Source organism: Xenopus tropicalis, chromosome 5, assembly GCF_000004195.4.
Source record: "Xenopus tropicalis strain Nigerian chromosome 5, UCB_Xtro_10.0, whole genome shotgun sequence".
NCBI classification, from domain to species: domain Eukaryota; kingdom Metazoa; phylum Chordata; class Amphibia; order Anura; family Pipidae; genus Xenopus; species Xenopus tropicalis.
Window position 1 is genome coordinate 61,481,243 of NC_030681.2, and position 12,639 is coordinate 61,493,881.

General features: G+C 39.8%; 1 protein-coding gene across 1 annotated transcript in view; it reads left to right on the top strand.

The window, feature by feature from the left end:
• Nucleotides 1-12,639, top strand: part of arfgef3 (ARFGEF family member 3) — a 629,444-nt gene that overhangs the window by 166,483 nt on the left and 450,322 nt on the right. The gene's annotated exons all lie outside the window — the stretch shown is intronic.

Below are 12,639 nucleotides of genomic sequence, written 5' to 3' on the forward strand. Positions count from 1 at the left end.
CTCCTGAAGTTTAATTCCCCATCAATTAGTAAACCCAAGCTGCGCACAGTGTTGGAGCGAGCAAGATCTGAGTTCCTTAACCTCAGTGGCATTGACTGTGTCTGGAGCTGCTATGCTGTTAGGCGCTGGCCACCGATGACAAGAACCTCAGTCTTGTCAGCATTTAGTTTGAGCCAGTTTTCATTCATCAAACCATGTAGTGTCTATAAAAGAACTCAGCTAAAAAAATTCAGATGGGGCCCACAAATTATTTTCTGCCTCTAATTGTTAAATATTAAATGGTATAATGTCATATCCTTTATCTGAGGGTTTTTTAAAATTGTATGTCTGGTAACTTTAACTACATTTTCTATCCTTGGTTATTTTGATCTAATTGTTTTCTACTCATAAGTGGCTGTGTTTCTACATTTGAGCACTGATGGTGGTTTGTCAAAAGAGATAAAAGAAGGAGAGGTAGGTTGGTACCTTTCTCCTTGATCGGAGAGAAAGATCATAATATGAGGACTATTATGGGTCTATGTAATAAAAGACACTAAGGGGCTGATTTACTTACCCACGAACGGGTCGAATGGAGTCCGATTGCGTTTTTTTCGTAATGATCGGTACTTTGCGATTTTTTCGGATTCTTTACGAATTTTTCGGATCCAATACGATTTTTGCGTAAAAACGCGAGTTTTCCTATCCATTACGAAAGTTGCGTAAAAAGTTGCGCATTTTGCGTAGCGTTAAAACTTACGCGAAAAGTTGCGCATTTTTCGTAGCGTTAAGTTTTAACGCTACGAAAAATGCGCAACTTTTCGCGTAAGTTTTAACGCTACGCAAAATGCGCAACTTTTTACGCAACTTTCGTAATGGATACGAAAAACTTGCGTTTTTACGCAAAAATCGTATTGGATCCGAAAAATTCGTACAGAATCCGAAAAAATCGCAAAACATACGAAAAAGTCGCAAAATATTCGTTTTCAAGTCGGAACTTTTCCAATTCGGGTCGGATTCGTGGGTTAGTAAATCAGCCCCTAGGTTTGCTTGGGAGCTGTAATATATAGCAACCAAATAGCAGGCAGCATATACTGGCCACCTGTTTAAAAACTATGGGTTTTAGCACCTGGAGAATTTTGTGCCATTCATTACCTATGGAGGTTAGTGTCAGGGTACAAGACCCATATACGGTAAAATTCAATAAATGTGTTATGGTATCCTCTAGAGATGTCTTATAGACATTGTCTTTGTGAACAACCTCTCTCCATTTGTATAGGGTAGGTAGGTTTGGTCTGTTTCATGTGCATTTTAGCATAATATAGCAGCACATTAAGATTATAAAATCCAGGGTTGCATGTGGGGCTCCCACATTCTGTTAACCCTTTTACTGCCTGCTGTTTTGGTCAAAGCGGAACTTGTATTGCCAGACAGTTGTTGAACATTTTGCACTGTTTCACTTTAGGGGCCTTTCCTCGGGGGGACTTTTAGTTTACCCAGGAAAACAATATATCAATATATATAAAAATATATATAAAAAATCAAATTTTCCATAACATAAACACACATACTAGAAACAAAAATTATTTTATGCACAAATATACAACTGATTTTGAAAGTCCCATGTCTCCTGAACGTGCCAATACCAAATATATATAGTTTTATGACTTGTATAGGTCAAAAACTCCTAGCAGTACACTACCAAATTTCCAAAGCACTGCTCCAGAAAGCTGCATACTTTAGATTTCAAGGACAAAAATTCCACTAACAGAAGGTTTATCCCAGAAAATTGTACATTTTTGGAAAGAACAGATTCTGGGGAATACAGAATAGGCACAACTGTCTGTCTACTCCAAACTATCAAGTCACAATGCTTTCCTAAAGTTATTGGTTTTAATCAAAATTTGTGATTTTTTTTTAAAAATTGCATCAAAGCTTCCAGTCTATCTCCTACAGGTCATAAAGTAACCAAATAAAACACCCTAAATATGAACGGCAGGGGTCCACTGAACAGTTTGATGCCCAGTATGTATAGGTTTAGCTAAGTATGTGGCATGTAGGGGCCCCAATGTGAACATACCCCCATATGATCAATCATTTCAGTTCCAGTTTTCCAATATTTCAGTTCCAGCAAAATCAACACATTTACATCCTTTATGTGGGATAATGCTACAAAAAAGTACACTCACCCCAGAAAGCCATATATTTTTGGAAAGTACACATCCCCCCGAATCTATAATGGGTAAACATTTCTTTTTGCTCCAAAGTACCAAGCTGTAAAGCTTTCCTAAGTTTGCAGATTTATATGACATTTAGAAAATCGCATAAAAATGTTGCAATTTGCCGCATTCATGTCTCACAATTTCTTGATAAATATCAGATAACGGCAAATCACCCCAAATAGGAACACCTAAGGTCTACTGAACAGTTTGATGCCCAATATGCATAGATATACCAAAGTCTGCGGTATGTACTGACCCAAAAATGAAAATGGCGCATATGTATTTCTCGCCTGCCAACTCAGCTTTTGCACACAGAGCCCCCTGTCAGTGTATTATGTGCTGAAACTTCCCTTAACTATACAGAGACCCCCACAAAACCATATATTTTTGGAAAGTACACATTCTCACAAATCCAACAAGGGTAAAGAGTCCTTTCTACACCAAAGTACCAATCTGCAAAGCTTTCCTAAAGTTATTGGTTTTTATGACATTTCAATAAAGCTTTCCTAAGTTTGCAGATTTATATGACATTTAGAAAATCGCATAAAAATGTTGCAATTTGCCGCATTCATGTCTCACAATTTCTTGATAAATATCAGATAAAGGCAAATCACCCCAAATAGGAACACCTAAGGTCTACTGAACAGTTTGATGCCCAATATGCATAGATATACCAAAGTCTGCGGTATGTACTGACCCAAAAATGAAAATGGCGCATATGTATTTCTCGCCTGCCAACTCAGCTTTTGCACACAGAGCCCCCTGTCAGTGTATTATGTGCTGAAACTTCCCTTAACTATACAGAGACCCCCACAAAACCATATATTTTTGGAAAGTACACATTCTCACAAATCCAACAAGGGTAAAGAGTCCTTTCTACACCAAAGTACCAATCTGCAAAGCTTTCCTAAAGTTATTGGTTTTTATGACATTTCAGAAAATCACCTAAAAATGTTGCAATTTGCCGCATTTATCTCACACAATTTCTTGCGTACAAAGGCAAATCACCCCAAATAGGAACACCTAAGGTCTACTGAACAGTTGGATGCCCAATATGCATAGATATACCAAAGTCTGCGATATGTACTGAACCCAAAATGAAAATAGCGCATATGGATTTCTCGCCTGCCAACTCAGCTTTTGCACACAGAGCCCCCTGACAGCGTATTATGTGCAGTAACCCCCCTAACTATACACAGACCCCCAGAAAACCATATATTTGTGGAAAGTACACATTCTGAATTCAAAATAGGCAAAGTTATTTTTGTACACCAAAGTTACACCTGGCAAAGCTACGCTAAAAACAGATTAGGAACACTTATTAAAACAGTTTTTAGGTAAAAGAAACTAAAAACAAAGTGGTAAAATGAAAAAAAAACAAACCAAAGTGTTTGTGTATACATGTGTGTACATGTGTAAAAGTTGTGTGATAGTGTGTAAGTGTGTATATGAGTGTAAATAAGTGTATAAAAGTGTGAAAAATGAAAAAAAAAACTGCTAAAATGTGTGCTGTAAGTGTGTGTAAATGTATGTAAGTGTGTATAAATGTATGTAAGTGTGTAAATGCAAAAAAAACCCAAACTCCTTACCTGTCCTGAAGACCCGATCGCCTCCTCCTCCAGTGGGCCAGCGCTTGGGGGGGAAATAGGAAGCAGGAAGCATTGCATCGCGTCTGCTGCTTCCTGGAGGGTCCTGCGACACGATCGCTTGCAGGACCCTCATGACAGCCCCCCTGGCTGTCATCGATAGAAGGTCACTGCCGCCGCTGCAGAGAGCAGCCTTTAAATGCCAACGACGTATGGGACACGTCGTTGGCATTTAAGCCCTTTTACTGCCACGACGTATCATATACGTCATTGGCAGTAAAAGAGTTAAGCCCTAACAAGCACTCCCTTTTCACAAGTGTTAACTACCTTTTCCTTGTATATAGATCTTAGTGCTCCCTCACTATAGGAGGTTGAGCCTTCCCTAAACTGTAGTGCTCCACAACTATGAGCCAGACCTTCTAAATGGCTAGCAGGTGCTGAAGTAGAAGCATCCAGGAACCACACCTGGTCACATAGCTCTATGCATTTCCACTAAGTGGCCATCTTGTGTTCCACAGCAGTCACCTTGATCTTACAAGCTTTCTATGGTGGTGCCAACATTGGTACACGGAAGGCAAGCGTATAACTTCCACATTTATCCCTAATGGCCATTTTGGAACTCTAGATGGAAGAAATGCGCACACTTGCACATAAGAATGGAACTTCATGGATGCACTTCTCAAACCTCCCATAATATTGGCACATGGTGATGCCATTTAGGGTGAATGCCGGATCTTCATAGAACACACTTACTGGGCAAAAATCTGCATTCTACACTTTCAGTTAAAATTTGACAATATGGCTTTGCCTGATAAGGAATAGATTCATTAATTGAGGATACTGACCTGCCAGATAAGCTAATTTAAGGCGCAAATAAAAAAAAAAATCTAAAGCATCCTTCCCACACCCTCTCCCACTAAGGTACCTTCATTTTCTCATGATGGTTTAGACACTAATTCTGTGACCACCACAGCAATAGTACATGTGCCACATGATGCAGCTATACAATGGTCATCCACACACACTGCTTCAGTTCCTGCAGCTGGTCCATATCAAGCCCTTACATTCCTGGACCTCTTTCAGTTCATAACATGGTTTCAATCTACCATTCAGACCACATTAGAAAGGGCAGTAGGTAAACTGCCAGAGTCTAGTACTTGTCACAATAGTAAAAAGTCTATGTCTGAATCCCATTCCACTTCTTCAGAGCACACCTCTAGACAGCCAGAGGAGCTTAAAGGCCTTCTCCGGTCAATTTCTCTTTTTTATTATCATTTTTGTCTTAATCATATAGAAACAAAGAGAAATTACAGGTAACAAATATGTAAAAATTAAGCGAGAGATACAGAAACCATGACAGTAAATCATCATCATCATTTATTTATATAGTGCCAGCAAATTACGCAGCACTTCACAATAAATTTAAATAAACTGAGATCTTAAAAAGTTTAACAAACAAGGGTACAGAGAGTAGCAATAGAATCAGAAGGCCCTGTTAATAAGAAGTGTTAACAGTAATGGAATCTGCTGTAATTCCCTTCTGCCTTATGATTAAAAGAAAAAATTGATTCCTTTGTTATGTATTGAATGGTAGCTAAAACAAAATGTTACACAATATCGAATAATTCCTTAGGACCATGGTGGTATTCCCATAAACTTTAAGGAAAAAGAACACTGAAAATATAAATAATTTCAAAAGGCACCAAATAGTATAGGAAGTAATCAAATTATAACCGCCTGTTTATACTCATATCCACTTAGGTCTATGCTGAAAGAAAGGACAAATCAAGGTTCACAAATTTTAAAATATTGAAAGAAAGGAATGAGCTGTGATATAGCAATTAATTGTTCAATAAAAGTAATATGTTTTCAAGAATTAGTTTCAATATTAGGAATCTACAAGTTCAATAAAGCTATCCAAGCGTTTTTTTCTGAGATGGCTATGAGTAATAGAATCAATCATACCAAAGACAATAGACCAGAAATTGTCCCGCGACCATATGTGACCAATAGTGTACCCTCTCCTCCACAATCCACTTGCCTCAAAATAATAGAACATTTACTTCCCAAATACTTTCCTAAGCTTTTGATTCAAATTAAATTCCTGTTCCCAATGTTTAATATAAGGTGGAGGGATACTGTTGGATATTGAAATTAAAGTACAAAATAATAATTTTTCAGTAAATGGGTGGGTTAGGTTTTTGTTCAAAGAGTGTGAGATTGCCTTTACTTTTGTGAAGATCGTTAACATAGTTTAGACTTTGGCAAGCAACCACTGAAAAGGAACCACTTCTATACCTAGGGGGAACTAGGTATTACCCCAGAGTGGGGCAGCTGGTTTATGGGATAAAATTAAATTAGCCTTACATTTAACCTGACCCCATATGGAAAGAATAGACAGATAATGTCTTAGGCTGTTGATTCCTTGGATTCCAAGGTAAAATGTCAGGGTTAATCGGAGATATTTCAAGCAATCTTTCAAGTTGAGCCCAAGTTGGAGAAGATGGGTAATACAGTTGGGCAGTATGGGCTATTTGTGCTCCTTGATAATACTGCACTAAATTGGGGAAATTAAGGCCTCCGCGGTTCTTGTCCTTGCATAAAATAAAAATACATAAAAAGACACCCAAGAGTAGCCAAAACTACATATGAACCTGGTTAAAAGATTTTGTAAATAATAAAGATAATTCTTAGGCACAGGTATACAGTAGGTGAGAAACAAAAAAGATATAATAATTTGGGTAGAATAACCATCTTGACGGCATTGATCTGTCCTAACTATTATATTTTATGTTTGTTTCAGTAAAGTTTTAATTTTTCTCCACATTGGGGGCTAGTTCCATTTATAAAGAGAGGATAAGTTGGGGGGATAAGATTTGTTCCTAAATATTTCAAATGAGAAGATTTCCAGGAACATTCAAAATTAATTTGTATAAATGTACTCAAATGTTTTGGCAAATTAAGGCTGTAACTGTAAACCCTGAAACTGTAGCAAACCAATCAAGCAAATTATTTAAATAAGGTAATGATATAAGAGGCTTGGTAAGAGTCAATATTAGATCATCTGCAAATAGACAAGCTTTATATGGTTTATTGATAAGAGCTATTACTGATTTGTGGATACAGATCAATCAGTCTGGCAAGCAGTTCTACTTCAAGGGCAAAAAGAATAAGGGCAACCCTGCTGTGTGCTTTTTTTTTGGAAATATATTGGAAGAAGTAAATGGGCCGCCACTTAATAAATGCTGACAGAATGGCATAAAGTACTTTAAACATATGTTGAAAATTAGACCAAAATTCTATTTAGACAGAATGTAGAATAAATAGTTCCATGGTACTGTGTCAAACTCTTTTTGTACATCTAAACTTAGCAGCATTGCAGGTATTTTAGATAAGTTTGCAGTAAAGGTTACATAAACAATTCGTCTAACGTTATCTGTGGTTCTACAAAAGGAAACAAAGCCAGATCATCAGTTCTAGTGTGAACATAATGGGGATATGAGTAAAACGTATAAGCTAATGTGGTTCCCTGCAAACATTGTCAATTTGAAGGTTTGATAAACAGTACATACTTATAGTATTAGCCACTGGGCTGTCTAAAAAAAAAACTTGATCTGATGTGTGTGTCATAGAGAAGTGTTTTGTATTACTGTATAAACTCGAGTATAAGCCGATTCGAATATAAGCCGAGGTACCTAATTTTACCTAAGAAAACTGGAAAAACTCGAGTATAAGCCTAGGCATCCATTTATTTTAACACCTGCACACTAGCTTGTGTCCGAGTAGTAAGGGCAGAGTAGTAAGGGCAGTGCCGGATTACTTGTCCTACCGGCCATTCACCTAAATGTTATCCTTTTAATTTAGCAAAACATATATGGTTCTCTGTTTGCTTTTGTTTCTATGTTTACCTGTCCAGGTGATAATTTCTGTTTGTGTGTTAACATTCCCCTTCTCATTTATCAGCTGGATCCTGGCCTGGCATTTATAGAAAGAGGACAAACAAAAAATGTGTGTCAACAGCTGGTTTAACGCAGTTCTGGCAGCGAGATGCAACAGGCATCCGTTGCGCACGCAAGCGTGTCACGCCGCGCCCCCCCCCGTGTCATGAAAGTTGTGAGCATGTACGTATGGGCGAGAATCTGCTAATACAAGGGTCTGATAGGAGTGGGTGCCTGTGATGCCATTATCCTCTATTCCCTATAACTATAGCCGCTAAATATTTAATTTATGGTTGGACAAGATATGAAACATTGCTTATTTCATTTCTTTTCATGCAAATTTTTGAAATTGCCACACCTGTTTCAGAGTATCTCCAAACTAGTGGGCTGGACATCCTGCAAGCTTGGAGAATGGTTGAAATGGCTTAAAAGCCAGTTCCAGAAACTGAGACCATCCTTTACAAACCTTGTAGCACTGGTAAATGCTTTTATTGAAAAGATTGACCGTTCCCTTGACGAAATGTCTGTCAGTGCTGAGGTAGAGAAGAGCCTTCCGCAGAAAAGAGTGGCTAGGAAAAAAAGGATGCCTGGAGAGTTGGCTAGAGACGAGCCTACTGTAGATCCTCTGAAAGGATTTGAGGTCCACACATACTATGCAGTCATAGACCAGGCTGTGGGTAGTATTGACAACAAATTCTCTAAAAATGAAAAGCTCATGCAAGATCTTGCCTTTCTAGACCCCAGGCAGTTTGGTAACATCAGGGAAGAAAACATTCCAGCAGAATCTTTCAATACAGTTGCTGGTGTGGATTCTGTTAAGTTAAAATCTGAGCTTTTGAATTTTAAAGATAACTATCCACTATTAAAAAAATCCAGCCTTCCTCAAACAGCCATTGTCACTATAGAGGGAAGTGATGATACACAGGGGTTCCAGCTGAATTCTGTTGTGAGTTTATTTAATACAGCAGGCTTGACAGAAAATAAAAGTTCATGCAGCTGATATCCCAAATACAACCAAAAAGTAGCAGTCTTGCTGAAACTGAAAACTGTCCTTCCCAGGGGACACACACAGCTACACTTGGGCAGAATAAACCAATATAGGGAAATGCAGGTTTTTGTAGGATTCCTGTGCTTTCTCAGAAGCAGCTGCACTTAGGTCCCTCAGTCTTTAGGGCAGCATACAAGTAGCTGGTCCTTGCTACTAGGCCATCCATCTCTGTGGACAAATATTTTACAGGTTCTCAGAGGTCCCACACTTTTCCCCAAACAGGATAAGTTCCACACTTGCAGCTCCAGTGTCTCACCTCTCTCCCAGAAGAAAGCCCAGACACTCCCCTTGGAGAACCTTTTAACTACAGATGAGGCTAATCAGAAGGGATATACTTTCCTTCAATGATTTTCCCAACCATGCTACACATGATAGAGGCACCTTGTAGTCTGTCTAAAAGTGTGTACAATACTAGTCTGGCATATGCTGTAGTAAAACAGGCTATAAAGATGTTGGTGTTTTTATTGATTGTGTACCGTTCCTTACTGTATTTCCAATTTACAGCAGCTGTCTCATCATTTATAAAATTAACCTCAGAAAGTTCATAATAAGGCAGAAATGCTAACTTGAAAAGTTCATTTTATTTGTTCTATTGTGTATTTCAGCATGGGTTACTTTGCGTGGGACTGAAGTCATCAAAACACGCTCTTCAGAATATTCTCCTTTTCTGATGCGTTATTTGTCTTGATTTCTTTACCTGTAGAGCCAAATCATGAACAAATTAGGGACCTTTGGGGAAAAAAACAAAAACAAATGAACAACATGACTTATTAATGTACACTCACAAAATGTTTTCTCCCTTTTTTCAGCCTGTGATGGTTTTTTTGTGCGTTGTCCAGCTCTCAACATTATGTGCAATGATCTCAATGTCAGGCTTTTTTAGTGCACAGTCAAGAATGTTTAGTTCTAACATAAAAATATAGTTCACTAAGCACAGTGGTTATGTTATCAGACGGTATATTTGAACACTGTACTAATATCTGTGGTTGATGTACAAATAATACAGTATACTTACCTCTGTTTGTGAATTGGGCAATGTTGGTAATACAACATCCATAACAACAGCTATAACAAAAATTATTTAAATAAATAAGATAGCAAGTATACTATTTGAACACTGACTACTGTATCAAACATACAGTAAATATATATATAGATATATAAAATAATACCATACCTAATTGAGACTCTCTAATGTCCCCAAAATTGTTAAACATGCTGTTAGCACTGTGTTGAGACAGCTAGAAATACAACACAATACAAATACAAATGAGTCAATGCAATATTAGCATTATAATAACGTTATTTACATCAATATTAACAGACTTATAAAGCTATGCTTGTACGTTTTCCATCTGAAAAACAGGCTAAATTCTTTAGAAACAACAGACCTATACAATACACATCCATGCAAACATTGCTAAATCTATATCATCCTTGTATGAAAAAAACCTGCTGCCTCCAGAGTATACTTAATTGGTTTGTATAAACAACACATAACATATAATATAATAAGCATCATTTGCAAAAAATATTCGACAGGCTATATAATAAATAACTAAATATATATAAATAACTATATATAAATAACTAAATAATAATACATGAATACTATGTATAAATATATAAAGGGATCATATAATAACTTTCTAATGTTTTATTTACCAGTAGGTCCTTCCAACGGACACGAGGGCACCCACTTCGTTTAGAAGAAGGGAGGTTCCATTTAAACATTCGGAAAGGATTTTTTACAGTGAGAGCTGTGAAGTCGTGCTGGCTGATACATTATATAACTTTAAGAAGGGGCTGGATGGATTCTTAGCAAGTGAGGGAATACAGGGTTGATCCAGGGACTGGTCCGATTGCCATCTTGGAGTCAAGAAGGAATTTTTTCCCCTCTGCGGCAAATTAGAGAGGCTTCAGATGGGGTTTTTTGCCTTTCTCTGGATCAACTAGTAGTTAGGCAGGTTATATATAGGCATTATGGTTGAACTTGATGGACGTATGTCTTTTTTCAACCCAACTTACTATGTTACTATGTATTTAAACCTGTACTAAAAACAACTTGGAAAATATATAAAATTCTTATTAACCAAGCACATTACATAGCATTTATTGTCCTAATTATAAACGTACAAAGCTATAATGCTGGTTGTTCCTTGGAATATACACTAAAGTAATCAACTAAAACCAGACTAAATTTTAAGAAAACATGTATGAACGTGCTGTCTACAGGGTATACTAAAATGATGCGCATAAACAGAACATAAAAGTATAACATTTAATAAGCTTTATTTGCAGAAAATATAGAACAAAAGCCATCAAATAACTAAATAATAATTCATTTTGAGAAATAAATGCAAATAAAATAATCTATCAATAAAAAATCTACAAGTATATATACATGAAAGATATAAAATAAATAATAAATACCTTGTTTTTGTTGTCAGAAAGTGTTTCTGTGAAGAAAACTTTGCACTGTCCAGGCCTCATGGTAAGCGGTGTTTATGTGCAACCTGTATTCCCGCCCATAGATATGTTGTTTATGCGAATGGCTATGCCTTAATTACGCCCAAAAACTATCTGCACTGCTATGGCGCTCCGTACCTGTGCATGCGGGGGGGGGGAGCCTTGCCGGGTTCGAGGAAGGCAGGCAGCAGGGAGAGCAGGCTTGGTAGGGAGAGGCAGGGGGGAGAAGTGGCGCGCAGCGGGATGACGTCACCGGAGGGGGAGGGGCCACAACTCTTCTTCTCCAGCATCGGGACCAGCAGCACAGCGCATCCAGGGGCAGCAGCACCGGGACCAGGGGCAGTTCAGGAATGGGACCCAGGCCAGACAGCGATGGCAGAGGAACTCCGGGCCTGTTACAGTGCCTACAGCCTAAAAAAGGTGAGGGTTGGCTGCGGGACCAGTTAGAGGAGGCCGCACGTGGCAAGCCAGTCAGGTCTGGGAGACCCACAGGCCGTGCCTGCCCCCCAGAGCGTTTAAGCCCCAGCAGCATGGGGGGGCAGGTGTAGAAGGAGCCCAAGCCCCAAGGGAGTGCACTCCAAGCGCAGGAGGGGGAGTGTGACACACAGGCCCTCAGGGTAAAGGGCCTTCCACTCAGGGTACCAGGCATGGGCGGAAGGAAGTGCAAGAGGCAGGGGGGGGGGCGGTTCCAGTACCCAAGCAACACCTGTCAGGCCCCAGCACAGGAAGGCTAGCAGGGCAACAGACCGGGAGCAGACAGGCCACATGGCACAGGGCCTTCAGGAGCCAGCTCACGGAGATAGCACAAAGGGGGACGGCAGTCAAAAAGGGGTAGGCCTAACACCCCTGCGGGACAGGCCAGCACTGATAGCATGGCCGAGGTTAGTCAGGAACACCATAGCGGGGCAAACAGGCCCTGGCTCGGCGACGGAGGCGGGAGCCCCGAAGGAGGAGCCAGAGGCCTCCAGGTCTGCGGCGGTGCTGTCGCAGGTTGGGCATTCCGTCCAGTTCAGAGGAAGAGAGTATCACAGCAGCAGAAGAGGAGCCCGGACTGGTCTCATCAATGGAGGAGACGGATGAGTCAACCAGTGATCCTGGAGGCCCGCGGGAGCATAGACGCACTGGGAGGGCGCTACAACGACCGGCCCAACAGCTACCCGAGGTGACATCCGGTTACGCAGCCAGGGGATCCAGAACACATCCTCCCGCGGCTAATGGTTAGTATGAAGGGCAGAATAGTACAGAGGGTGAACACAAGCGGGATGTGAGGGCTGGGGGCGTTTGCTGGCAGGCTTGCGTAGCCTGGTTACAGAGCTGGCGGACAGCGGAGTACCAGTAATGAGTGAAGAGGATAGACTGAAAAAAGTCCTGGCGGGCGACAGTAGTGGGGCATCCAGGGG